Consider the following 12,715-nt stretch of genomic DNA (forward strand, 5'->3'; position numbering starts at 1 on the left):
CTGGAAGCCTTTCTCCTTCACAGACATCTCTGCACGTCAGGAGAAAGTCACCTGCCACAACAATAGTCATTTGTGTTCTTCACAGAATATTTCTAGGTCTCTGCCTTCTAGGCACAGGCTAGGATTTGCAGTTAGATGTGGCCATATGGCTAGCTGTGGGCAGGGATATGACAAATGGCAAATGATACACACCTCTTCCAGGCAGGAGCATGAGGAAGCAATGAACAACCCCAACGTCGTCTAGGCAAGACCCCCATCACCCTGCAGCCCGCTGCAGTGAGCAGAGATAAATCGTGGTATTTATCACCTTTTCTTTGCATTTCTGTCAATGTCTTATGCACCTTTGAGTCCTCAGGGCCTAGCACACTGATTGGAGCTAGTAAATCATGTCCACTGAATAGCAAAAAAAAAAAAAAAATCTGCCGCCTTCTGCCGTATGAAGCACTCTCAAGCTAAATAGAAGATGTCAGAATGTAATTCTCTGCATAGTGGGACAAAATCGTCTACGGAATTTGTAGGTGTACAGAGTAGGTGCTTTACAGTCACCAGCGATGCAGTGTTCTTCAGATAGGGTAGATGACTGAAAGTAACCCATCCCAAGTAATGACAATGAGAGACACTCATGGCGCTGAAACTGCTACTCCACCCCCACCCCACACACAAAAGAAGGATCTCATATTGTCTCCCAGGTTCCTTCCGCATCCCCTCTTACCTCACAGAGCTGTGAATGCCTTGCACGTAGAAGGCACCAGTGCTGTTGTTTGAATGCAATGTGCATGTGTGTGTTTACTGCAATCCCAGATCAAAAGAAGGGGATGCAGGCCAAGATCCTTCCCGTGACACTGTGTCCTGTCAGCTTACTGAGTGCACACCATGCGTGTGACAGAGGAAAAAGTGTAACCACATATCCTGACACTAAACTCATGACATGTGAGGTCAGTACTTCTGTTCCTAAATGGTACGTGAAAAAAGCCAAGAGCAGAAGCCTGATCTTCATGATATGCTCACATGCTCATCAGTTTCATGGCCTCGTGCTTCCCTGCAGCCACGTCTAGAGAGCTCTTACGTGGACCAGGAAAATCAAGACGCCCTGGTGTGCAAGCTCTAGTTGAGAAGAGTTCCGGATTCTGGGGGAACTGAGGGGGACAGATGAACTCTGCCTGTGACACCTTCATAGGAGTGACATTTGGGCTGAATTTGGATTTCACCGGGACAAGGAGAGAAGGCAGGGTGGGGTGATATGGGGAAGACGCCAGGAGGATGCAGTGTTGCTGTCAAGGCCAGGGGTGTGGGTGGGCGTCCTGCAGGGAGAAGGCTGTGCCCACCAGACAATGGGTATTTAGAATCTAGTTCATGTTTACCCTGTACAGGGAAGTAGGTGTCAAATACAGTCCTTGTTCTAGAAAGTTAAGATACATTCATGGATGAGGGCTCCCTAACAGGTTGACTCTGCTCTCCCCTGCTCTTTCCAGACCTCCCCCACACCAGACTCGAGTGCAAACTGGTCCTCACAGGAGTGGCAATTGCAGGCAGGCCTGGCATGATCTGCCTCACCCGGGTTTGCACCTGATCTCATCACCTTGGGCAGCAGAGCTCGGTGATTTTAAACTTTTGATCTGGAGCTGCCTGACATGGCCCCTACTCCCTTCCATGTCAACACCCATTGAAGCCAGTGTCTTTCAGCCTGTGGCCAGGTCCACCTGTGGATACCCTCTAAGTAGCTCTGGCCCCAGGGATGTTTGGGTGGTTGGAGCAGCCTTCTGAGGAGGCCCCCATGGACAGAGTCCTGGGGTCAAGAAGAGCAGGACTTATGGGGGAGGGGATGGCAGCTTTGGTCGTGGAGTGTTTGTGGGGGAAGAGAAAGGTGATGGTGGAGGCTGTGTGACACAGGCTGAGGCTGACACGGGTTAGAGTCTGGACACACCCCTTAGGAGCGTGAGAACTATATCCGACAGGCTGCTTTGAGGTTTCTTCAATTACCATTTAGGAACAGAAGCACTTACCCACATGCATAATTTATGAGGATTAAAGCAAGCGGGTTTAGCATCAGGACATGTGGTTACACTTCTTCCTCTGTCACACGCATGGTGTGCACTCAGCTGATGCGACACAGTGTAGGGGAAGGGTCTTGGCCTGCATCGCCTTCTCTCAGCCCAGCATCACAGTAAATGCATGGCATGCACATTGCATTCAAATGACAGCACTGGTGCCTTCTACATGCAAGGCATTCACAGCTCCATGAGATAAGAGGGGATACTGAAGGAGCCTGGGAGGTGGTATGAGACTCCTTTTGTGGGCGGAGTGGGGAGGGCAGCTTTCAGTGTCATGAGTGTCTCTCTTTTATGTTACTTCAGATCTGCCCATCTTAGTAATATTGGATTCATCCATTTAATGAAAAAATTGTAAAGACATCTCTGGGGACTTCCCTGGGGATCCAGTGGTTAAGACTCCGAAGGCACAGGTTTGATCCCTGACTGGGAAATGAAGACCCCCGCATGCTGTGGGGGTCTTCAAAACAAAATAAAAATTGATGCAAAAAAAAACACTCCATGATGCGGGCGCACACACACACACACGACATCACTGACTTCTTTTTCTTTGTCCCACTCAGCCACAAGAAACAAATCTGTCAGTTTTACCCAAAAAAATATTTGGAATCTGTCTAGTCCTTGATTTTTCTACTGTGTCTCTCTATTCCAAGCCACCATATTCTCCTTCCAGGACTACACATGACCTCCAGAAGCACTGCCTTCTTCCACTTGGTTCTACTCCAGCCGGTTGTGATGACAGATACATGGCGCTGCATCAGCCACCTCTTGAAACACAAAGCACCTGAGTTCCCTGGTGGTGCAGTAGTAAAGAATCCACCTGCCAAAGCAGGGGACATAGGTTCGACCCCTGGTCCGGGAATATCCCACATGCCACCGGGCAACTAATCCCACGAGCCCCCACTACTGAAGCCCGTGTGCCCTGGAAACTGTGTTCCACAAGAGAAGCCACTGCAATGAGAAGCCCACCCACCACCACTAGAGAAAAGCTGGAGCAGCAACGAAGACCCAGCACTGCCAAAAATAAATAAATAAAAATTTTAAAAATAATAATAAAATTTAAAAAAACCCCACAAAGCTCCTGAGGGCCAGGATTGGTATCTGCTTATTCCCCAGCTCATACTCAATAAATGTTTGTTGGATTATTGATTTACTTACTTTTATTCAGCATTCATTCAACATGTTTATTGTATATTTACAGCATGTTAGGTACTGCTCTAGCATGGAGGATACAAGGACCTATAGGATAGAAAATGTTCCTTTTCAGAAACTGTTCCTCCTGTCATGGGTGCTTACATTGTAGTTGTAGGGGTCAGGGGGAGTAAACACTTAAAGAACAAGATAATTTGAGATACATACTATGAAGTGTTAAATTATTTTAAAACTAAACGAATAAGTGAAAACGTTTTCTGGTTTTCTGTTATCACTTAAAACTTTTTATTGTTAAATGCAACACAAATATAGAAAACAGCATGAAATAAATACACAGTGTTCCGGATTACTCTCAGGCAACAGTATCTTGTCAACACAGCCTACCCTGAGCCCTCCGTGTGCAGTCCCCAAACAACCCCACTTCCCCCCTGACTAGCTCTGTACCCACCTCTCTGGGGATTACTTGTGTGTTTTTTCAGTATGGTTTTTATCATGCAGGCCTGAATCTCTGCACATCAGGGTTTAGCTTCAACCTGCTTTTGGTTTGTCTCTTTTGTTTTAAATATGTTTTTTAGGTCTCTTTTAATCTAGAGATTCCCTTTTTTCTTCCTTTGCGATTTATTTACTAGAGAAATCAAACCATTTGTCCTGCAGACTTTCCACAGTCAGGATTTTTGTGGATTGTCTTCTCCAATTGTTGTCTATTTAGTGAATTTCCTCTCCATTTGTATTTTCTACAAATTGTAGTATCTAGAGGCCTGGGCTTCCCAGGTGGCTCAGTGGTAAAGAATCCTTCTGCCAATGCTGGAGATACAAGAGACACGGGTTCAATTTCTGGGTCTGGAAGATCCCCTGGAGGAAGAAATGGCAACCCACTCCAGTATTCTTGCCTGGAGAATCCCGTGGACAGAGGAACCTGGCGGGCTACAGTCCGTGGGGTCACAAAGAATCGGACACTACTGAAGTGACTGCTGCTGCTGCTGCTAAGTTGCTTCAGTCGTGTCTGACTCTGTGCGACCCCGTAGACGGCAGCCCACCAGGCTCCCCCATCCCTGGGATTCTCCAGGTAAGAACACTGGAGTGGGTTGCCATTTCCTTCTCCAATGCATGAAAGTGAAAAGTGAAAGTGAAGTCGCTCAATTGTGTCCGACTCTTCGTGACCCCATGGACTGCAGCCCACCAGGCTCCTCTGACCATGGAATTTTCCAGGCAAGAGTACTAGAGTGGGGTGCCATTGCCTTCTCTGACTGAAGTGACTGAGCAGAGGCTTAATCAGATAAAGGTTTGTTTTTTGTTTTTTAATTAATTTTCTGGCTGCACTGTATGGCATGTGGGATCTTAGTTCCCCAACCAGGGATGGAACTGCACTCTCTGAAGTGGAAGCGCAGAGTCTCAACCACTGGACCTCCAGGGAAGTCCCAGTTTGATTGTTTTTTGGAGGGAAGATGCTTAATAGGTGGTGATGTGTCTTTCAAGTGAGGTCCGTGTCTGACGATCTCATTCTGTTTTGCTAGTTCCATGCTTAGACTCTAAATTCAGGAAGTGTAACCAGTAGTGTTTTAACTTACCACCGCTTGTTTATTTACATGCTGGAATACTTCTAAATAGAGAAATTTATCATCTATGTGGTTACCCGGTGGTACTGTTTCTACAGGAAGGGGAGAGTAAAGGCCTGTTGTTGTTGGTCAGTCACCAAGTCACATTCAACTCTTTGTGACCCCATGGACTGCACGCCAGTCTTCCCTCATCCTTCACTATCTCCCAGAATTTGCTCAGACTCACGTCCATTGAGTTGGTGATGCCATCCAATCATCTCATCCTCTCTCACCCTCTTCTCCTGCTGTCCTAAAGGCCTGACTTTCCCTCTATAGCAGTTTTCAAAATAGTCAGCTCCCTAGCATCTTCCAAAGGAACCAATTGGTGTTTGCTTTGTTTTTGTATTATTATGGCTTCTTGGATTTAATATGTTTTGGTTATTTGATATGTTTTGGTTCATTGCCATTTTTATGCTATTGATGTTCAAACTCTCCCCTCTGTGACCAGCAGGAATGTCTTTAAGTGAGTTCTGACTCATTTTTGATCTATTCCTCCTTCTCTTTGATCATTCTTTGCCTTCTGGCCAGATATTTCGGGTGCACCTTGTACATTCTGTGCCTACACATGCAATCAGCCATTTTTCCAAGACATCCTGTTGTCTTTTCATTGAGTTAGACAAGGCTGTGGTCCATGTGATCAGTTTGATTAGTTTTCTGTGATTGTGGTTTTCATTCTCTCCACCCTCTGACCAATAAGGATAAGAAACTTATGGAAGCTTCCTGATGGGAGAAATTGACTGTGGGGGAAACAGTCTTGTTCTGATGGGCGGGGCCATGCTCAGTAAATCTTTAATCTAATTTTCTGTTGATGGGTGAGGCTGTGTTCCCTCCCTGTTGTTTGACCTGAGCCCAATTATGGTGGAGGTAATGAACATAATGGCGACCTCTGTCAAAAGGTCCCCTTCAGGAACTGCCACACTCAGTGCCCCCAACCCTGCAGCAGGCCACCACCGACCCACGCCTCTGCTGGAGACTCCTGGACACTCACAGGCAAGTCTGGGTCAGTCTCTTGTGGGGTCACTGCTCCTTTCTCCTTTCTCACTATGAACAAAGCTAATGGAGATGATGGAATTCCAGTTGAGCTATTTCAAATCCTAAAGATGCTTCTGTTAAAGTGCTACATTCAATATGCCAGCAAATTTGGAAAACTCAGCAGTGGCCACAGGACTGAAAAAAGTCAGTTTTCATTCCAATCCCAAAGAAAGGCAATGCCAAAGAATGTTCAAACTACCACATAACTGCACTCATCTCACACTCTAGCAAAGTAATGCTCAAAATTCTCTAGGCCAGGCTTCAACAGTACCTGAACCACGAACTTCTAGATGTTCAAGCTGGTTTTAGAAAAGGCAGAGGAACCAGAGATCAAATTGCCAACATCTGTTGGATCATCAAAAAAGCAAGAGAGTTCCAGAAAAACATCTACTTCTGCTTTATTGACTATGCCAAAGCCTTTGACTATGTGGATTACAACAAACTGTGGAAAATTGTTCAAGAGATGGGAATACCAGACCACCTTACCTGCCTCCTGAGAAACAACCTGTATGCAGGTCAAGAAGCAACAGTTAGAACCAGACATGGAACAATAGACTTGTTCCAGATCAGGAAAGGAGTAAGTGAAGGCTGTATATTGTCACCCTGCTGCTTATTTAACTTATATGCAGAGTACATCATGCGAAATGCCAGGCTGGAAGAAGCAGAAGCTGGAATCAAGATTGCCGGGAGTAATATCAATAACCTCAGATGTGCAGATGACACCACGCTTATGGCAGAAAGGGAAGAAGAACTAAAGAGCCTCTTGATGAAAGTGAAAGAGGAGAGTGAAAGAGTTGGTTTAAAACTCAATATTCAGAAAACTAAGATCATGGCATCTGGTCCCATCAGTTCATGGCAAATAGATGGGAAAACAATGGAAACAGTGGGCGACTTCATTTTTTGGCTCCAAAATCACTGAAGATGATGACTGCAGCCATTAAATTAAAAGACACTTGCTCCTTGGAAGAAAAGCTATGATTGACCTAGACAGCATATAAAAAGGCAGAGACATTACTTTGCCGACAAAGGTCCATCTAGTCAAAGCTCTGGTTTTTCCAGTAGTCATGTATGGATGTGAGAGTTGGACGATAAAGAAAGCTGAGCACCAAAGAATTGATGCTTTTGAACTGTGGTGTTGGAGAAGACTCTTGAGAGTCCCTTGGACTGCAAGGAGATCCAACCAGTCAATCCTAAAGGAAATTAGTCCTGAATATTCATTGAAAGGACTGATGCTGAAGCTGAAACTCCAATACTTTGGCCACCTGATGTGAAGAATTGACTCATTGGAAAAGACACTGATGCTGGGCAAGATTGAAGACAGGAGGAGAAGGGGATGACAGAGGATGAGATGGTTGGATGGCATCACCGACTCGATGGACATGAGTTTTAGAAAGCTCCGGGAGTTGGTGATGGACAGGAAAGCCTGGTGTGTTACAATTCATGGGGTCACAGAGTCGGACACGACTGAGCGACTCAACTGAACTGTTATCTTTTAGGGAAAAACAGCATTTCAAGACAATCATCGGGCCACCAGGGATGTTTATCACTACTGAGGTAGTCACTGTTTCTGGGGCTTTTGGAGGACAAAGCTAGGAAATTTTTTAAAGAGATAAAACACCCAAAAAATTCACATTGATATTTCTGATTCAAATTTAGGACCAGTATGGTATCGATGATAGCATTTTATGTCTGTATTTTCCTTTTTCCTACATTCAGAGTCCTTCTCATGTTACTTTTTGCTTTTGTTTTTTGTGATATCTCCTTTATTTTCTTTTTTAAAAAGATTTATTTATTTATCGATGGCTATACTGGGTCTTCATTGCTGAGGGCAGGCTTTCTCTAGTTGCAGAGAGCAGGGGCTACTCTCTCATTGTGGTTCAGGGGCTTCTCACTGCAGTGGCTTCTCTTGTTGCAGAGCATGGGCTCTAGGTGCTCGGGCTTCAGTAGTTGTGGAGCACAGGCTTAGTTGGTCTGTGGCATGTGGGATCTTCCCAGACCAGGAATCAAACCCCTGTCCCTGCATCAGCAGGCAGATTCTTTACTGCTGGGCCACCAGGGAAGTCCTGCACTATCTGCTTTATTAAGGGAAGGCAACAGGTACCATTTTCTCACTAGAGTTCAGTGAGTTTGCCTTTAATGTAGTTTTTGTCAACTTGCCAGCTCATGAACAATAGAATGCTCTAGCTAATTTGAGCAAAAAATAAGAGAGAGAATTATTTAAAAGATTCTTAGAAAGCTCATAGAATCTCTGGGCAGGTAAGAGAGGCAAGAAGGGAGGAGAAACAGCCAGAAACATGGCCAGACACACCACAGGGCTGCCTTGGGAGCCCCACTGCCCCCGACCTAGGGAGATGGCTCACCCCAGTGACACTAACCATGGATGCCCGTCATGCCGCCCTGCTGCCCGGAAGCTGCGTGTTCTGCAGTCAGTGTAACCAGAGAGTGGTCTCCAGGCTCTCCTTGTTCCCTCTTGAGTAAGCCTCTTGTAAGTGCCTCTCTGGTAAGTGACACCTGTGCCCTCCCCGAGCCAGCTGATAAGTCGAGTTCTGTTCCTGCTTTGGGCAGACAGGATGTGTAATATAGAAACTCTGCCAACATAGAAGAGCTCTCCGAAAACACCCTGTGGTGTCCCCGGATGGGGCGGACGCAGGCACTCTGAGCTGGCAGTCTCGGAGCCTCCCTAGACGTGTGTTTTATTACCTGCTACTCTGGTGAGCACCACTGTGAATTTCTGCCTTGTCCATATGGTCAACACGTCAAGGTTCATCCTTTCCTTCACCTGATATTTGTGGCTGCCCCCTGACCCGTGGTGCTGCATGGGGCCTACATTGGTTTGGTTGTTTTTTGTTTTGTTTTTTTAACATCTAGGAACATTTTTATTTTTCCATATTGTACAGGTGAGTTCACACATAACTTTCTGTTCAGCTTTCTTCATTGAATATTATATTATAAACTCTTCCTGACATCAACAAAAACTATTTAGAAACATTACTTTTTAATGGGTTAAATAACATTCTAGTTGATGGAAGTAACATTATTTAACTAAACTGCTACTATTGGCACACAGATTTTTAAAAAATAATAATGCAGCTATATATTACTTACAAACCATAAATTAATGAAAATGGGCTAAAGAAATGCCCCTCTGCTTAAGCAAGGGAACTTTATATTCCTGTTAATGCTAAACTTTCTTCAAATTTGAGACTACCACAGACCGTATGTTCCATGTGAAGGCAGAAATAGTCCACAGAGTTCCAGAGATTTAAAAAAGGTATCCTCTTCAGCAAACTTTTACTGATTGTCCTTCTAACCAGGCTTCACTGGGCACTTTCCCAGTCACATAATAGGCCCCCAGTTTGTAACAGCTATCACTGTGTTTGTTCTCTTCACAGTTGAACTTCAACACCTTGGCAGCCTCATCAAAATTCTTCTGGATCCCTTCCAAATAGTCCACCAGCCGATAGCAACCGTCCGGGTCCTTCTCGCGGTAGCACTGGTAGTTGCACTCCACTTCCATGTTCTCCAGAAAGGACTTCACCTGTTCCTCGTCCTGAAAGTCCACCAAGCCCGCCATGGCTCTCGCTAGCCCAGTTCTTTTTTTTTTTTTTTAAATCAAAGTACCCAATGCATTTGCTTGCATTCTGAGTCCAGGGCTCATTCACCAGGTTAAAGGAACTTTATGTTTTAGGCAAATAACGTAAATAAATGTGCAAGTGGCTTTACAAGACTCTTGCAGCATATCATTTTCACTACAAAGAACAAGAAAATGATAAGATTGACGTTTCTACTCCTAGTACAAACCCTTCACTGGCCACATTATCAGGTTACAAATATTATCATCTGATACTGCTAAGTCGCTTCAGTCGTGTCTGACTCTGTGCGACCCCATAGAAGGCAGCCCACCAGGCTCCGCCGTCCCTGGGATTCTCCAGGCAAGAATACTGGAGTGGGTTGCCATTTCCTTCTCCAATGCATGGAAGTGAAAAGTAAAAGTGAAGTCACTCAGTTGTGTCCGACTCTTAGCGACCCCATGGACTGCAGCCTACGAGGCTCCTCCATCCATGGGATTTTCTAGGCAAGAGTACTGGAGTGGGGTGCCATTGCCTTCTCCGATTATCTGATAAGAAGTTGGTAAAAATGGGTTTGTTTTTTTTTTGAGGTGGCTTTCAGGATCCTTGTTCCCCAACCAGGGATTGAACCCAGACCATTAGCAGTGAAAGCTAGGAGTCCTAACCACTGGGAATTGCCAAAAAGTTCTAAATTATCAAGACTATGGATTTACATTGCACATTAATAATGTCCACTTACAACATACATTTAACAATGACGTTCCTCATTCTAAGTGTATGTTGAGTCAGGTGGCACTGACGAATATTTCAAGACCAGCATGATTAATGTCATTTAAAAATTTAATATCCAGAACATGAAGACAAGCCACTACAATTTTTTCAATGCTTAAAGTCATCCAATATTCAATTACGTAATTTACAAAATTTCATTAAGGAATAATAAATACACACCTTGAGGTTCTTAATTAAATGGCAAAGACAGAAAGCCATAAACCATTATAGAATCATTTTGTCCTGCTGCAGTAATAAAAAGGCTGAAATAAAACACAGAAGTGACACGGTGGCAGTATAATCCATGGTCCTGTCAGCAAGTGCTGTTGGAGGAAGGTGGATTTGAAGAAACAAGCAAAAAGCCATGTTAGACTATGTTTGGAAGAAGTACAACCCAATTTATGGTATGTTGTTTTGTTGTTTAGTCACTTAAGTCGTGTCCAACTCTTTTGTGACCCTATGGACTATAGGCCACCAGGCTCCTCTGTCCATGGGATTTCTCAGTCCAGAATACTGGAGTTGGTTGTCATTTCCTTCTCCAGGGACTCTTCCTGACCCAGGGATTGAACCTGTGACTCCTGCATTGCTCAGACGGCAGGAGACCTGGGTTTGATCCCTGGGTTGGGAAGGTTTCCTGGAGGAACGCACAGCAACCCACTGGAGTGTTCTTGCCTGGAGAATCTCATGGACAAAGGAGCCTACAGGGCTATAGTCCATGGGGTTGCAAAGAGTCGGACACGGCTGAATGACTAACACTTCTAAGTTGCAGGCAGATTCTTTACCACTGAGCCCTATAGTATTTGCCAATTGTTTTAATAAGGAAGTACACAACAACTTTTTTTTTTTTAATCAATCCCTGTATTCTGGGAAAAGATGTTTTCAACAAATAATACTGGTGTAGCTTTAGCATCTTTCCCTGTGGTCACTCACTCCTAACCCAACAGGTTAGTGCTGCCTCCACCCCATTTCTTCAGATGGAGAAACTAAGACACACAGCAGTTATGCAACCTCCTCAAGGTCACCAGTCAGTAGGTGGCCAAATTAGAAAAAGCATCACGAGGTTTGGCTTCAGAATTCCCACTTGTAACATGATAGCTACCTCTTCAATTTTATTTGTATTTTATGGGAAAGAATGTAGTATGCAAAATCTGGGAAATGTAATGCTTTGACTGGGGAAATGAAGTCAGTCAGTTCAGTCACTCAGTCGTGTCAGACTCCTTGAGACCCCATGGACTGCAGCACACCAGGCTTCCCTGTCCATCACCAACTCCCGGGGAGTTTACTCAAACTCATGTCCATCGAGTCAGTGATGCCATCCAACCATCTCATCCTCTGTCATACCCTTCTCCTCCTGCCTTCAATCTTTCCCAGTAGCAGGGTCTTTCCCAGTGAGTCAGTTCTTCGCATCAGGTGGCCAAAGTATTGGAATTTCAGCTTCAGTATCAGTCCTGCCAATGAATATTCAGGACTGATTTCCTTTAGGACGGATTTCCTTTAGGGAAATAAAGTATCCCCAGATAAAGTTTGGTGCTAGAAATCATTAAGTGCAATTCTACCAAATGTCTCCAACCAATAGAGTTATTCTGGTTAGAATCAAGAACATTTAAACACAAATCTTCACCATATTTTTAAATAAGGTAGGAAGTACCTAAGAAAACATTTTGTGTCTCAGAGATTCATAAAAAGTATTTAGATTTGTACTTAATGATGTTAAACTGTTTTCTGTTTTTCATTTTATTTAATTAATCTGGTTTTGGCTGTGTGGGTCTTCCTTGCTGTGCTGGCTTTTCTCTAGTTGCGGCTAGCGGAGGCTGCTGTCTAGTTGAGGTGTGCGGGCTTCTCACTGCTGTGGCTTCTCTGGTTGCCGAGCACCAGCTCTGCACACTCGGGCTTCAGTGGGTGTGGCTCCCGGGCTCTAGAGCGCAGGCTCATTAGTTGAGGTGCACGGGCTTTGTCGCTCCGCTGCATGTGAGATCTTCCCAGACCACGGATCAAACTGGCGTCTCCCGCACTGGAAGGCAGATTCTTTACCACTGAGCCACCAGGGAAGCCTTTTTGTTTGCTTTTTAAGCTACAAAACGCCTGTTCCAATTTGCTTTCTGTAAAGAGAACTATGCTGTGGAGAAATTTGAAAACCAGCATCTGGAAAGTTTTCCATTAGCAGATAATTCTGCTATCAAAAGTGGTGTCTCACCTGAAAGACTCTTTTGTATACTTAAACTCGGGAGTAGAATCGGTAGATAGGATTGGAAATTAAGTATTGTGCTGTTAACAGGCATGGCCAAAGATAATTTCTCCCATCCCAGCCTGTTTGCGCAAGGTCTTTCTTTCAGCTTAAAAAAAAAAAAAAAAGCTTTATTGAGGTATAATTGACATACAATAAACTGAACATATTAGAAATGTACACTCTGATAAGTCTGATACATGTCAGGCTTACACAACCCTGAAACCATCACCACACTCAAGAACTCTTTCCGCTTTGATAGCCATGAGACACAATAGTGAAACAAGCAGACTTTAGAACTAGACTTTCTAATTGCTCTGTTGC

The 12,715-nt window shown here is 44.5% G+C and overlaps 1 pseudogene across 1 annotated transcript; it reads right to left on the minus strand.

Annotated features, from left to right (window-relative positions):
• Positions 1-8,800: 8,800 nt before the first annotated feature.
• Positions 8,801-9,444, minus strand: LOC147342180 (cytochrome c oxidase assembly factor 7 pseudogene; annotated as a pseudogene). Its single transcript, XR_015158000.1, has one exon. The product of XR_015158000.1 is annotated as a cytochrome c oxidase assembly factor 7 pseudogene (transcript).
• Between the last annotated feature and the right edge of the window lie 3,271 nt (positions 9,445-12,715).

The sequence above is a fragment of the Bos grunniens genome, chromosome 29 (assembly GCF_055505025.1).
Source record: "Bos grunniens cultivar Pamir isolate PY7600 chromosome 29, Bosgru_T2T1.0, whole genome shotgun sequence".
Classification (NCBI taxonomy): domain Eukaryota; kingdom Metazoa; phylum Chordata; class Mammalia; order Artiodactyla; family Bovidae; genus Bos; species Bos grunniens.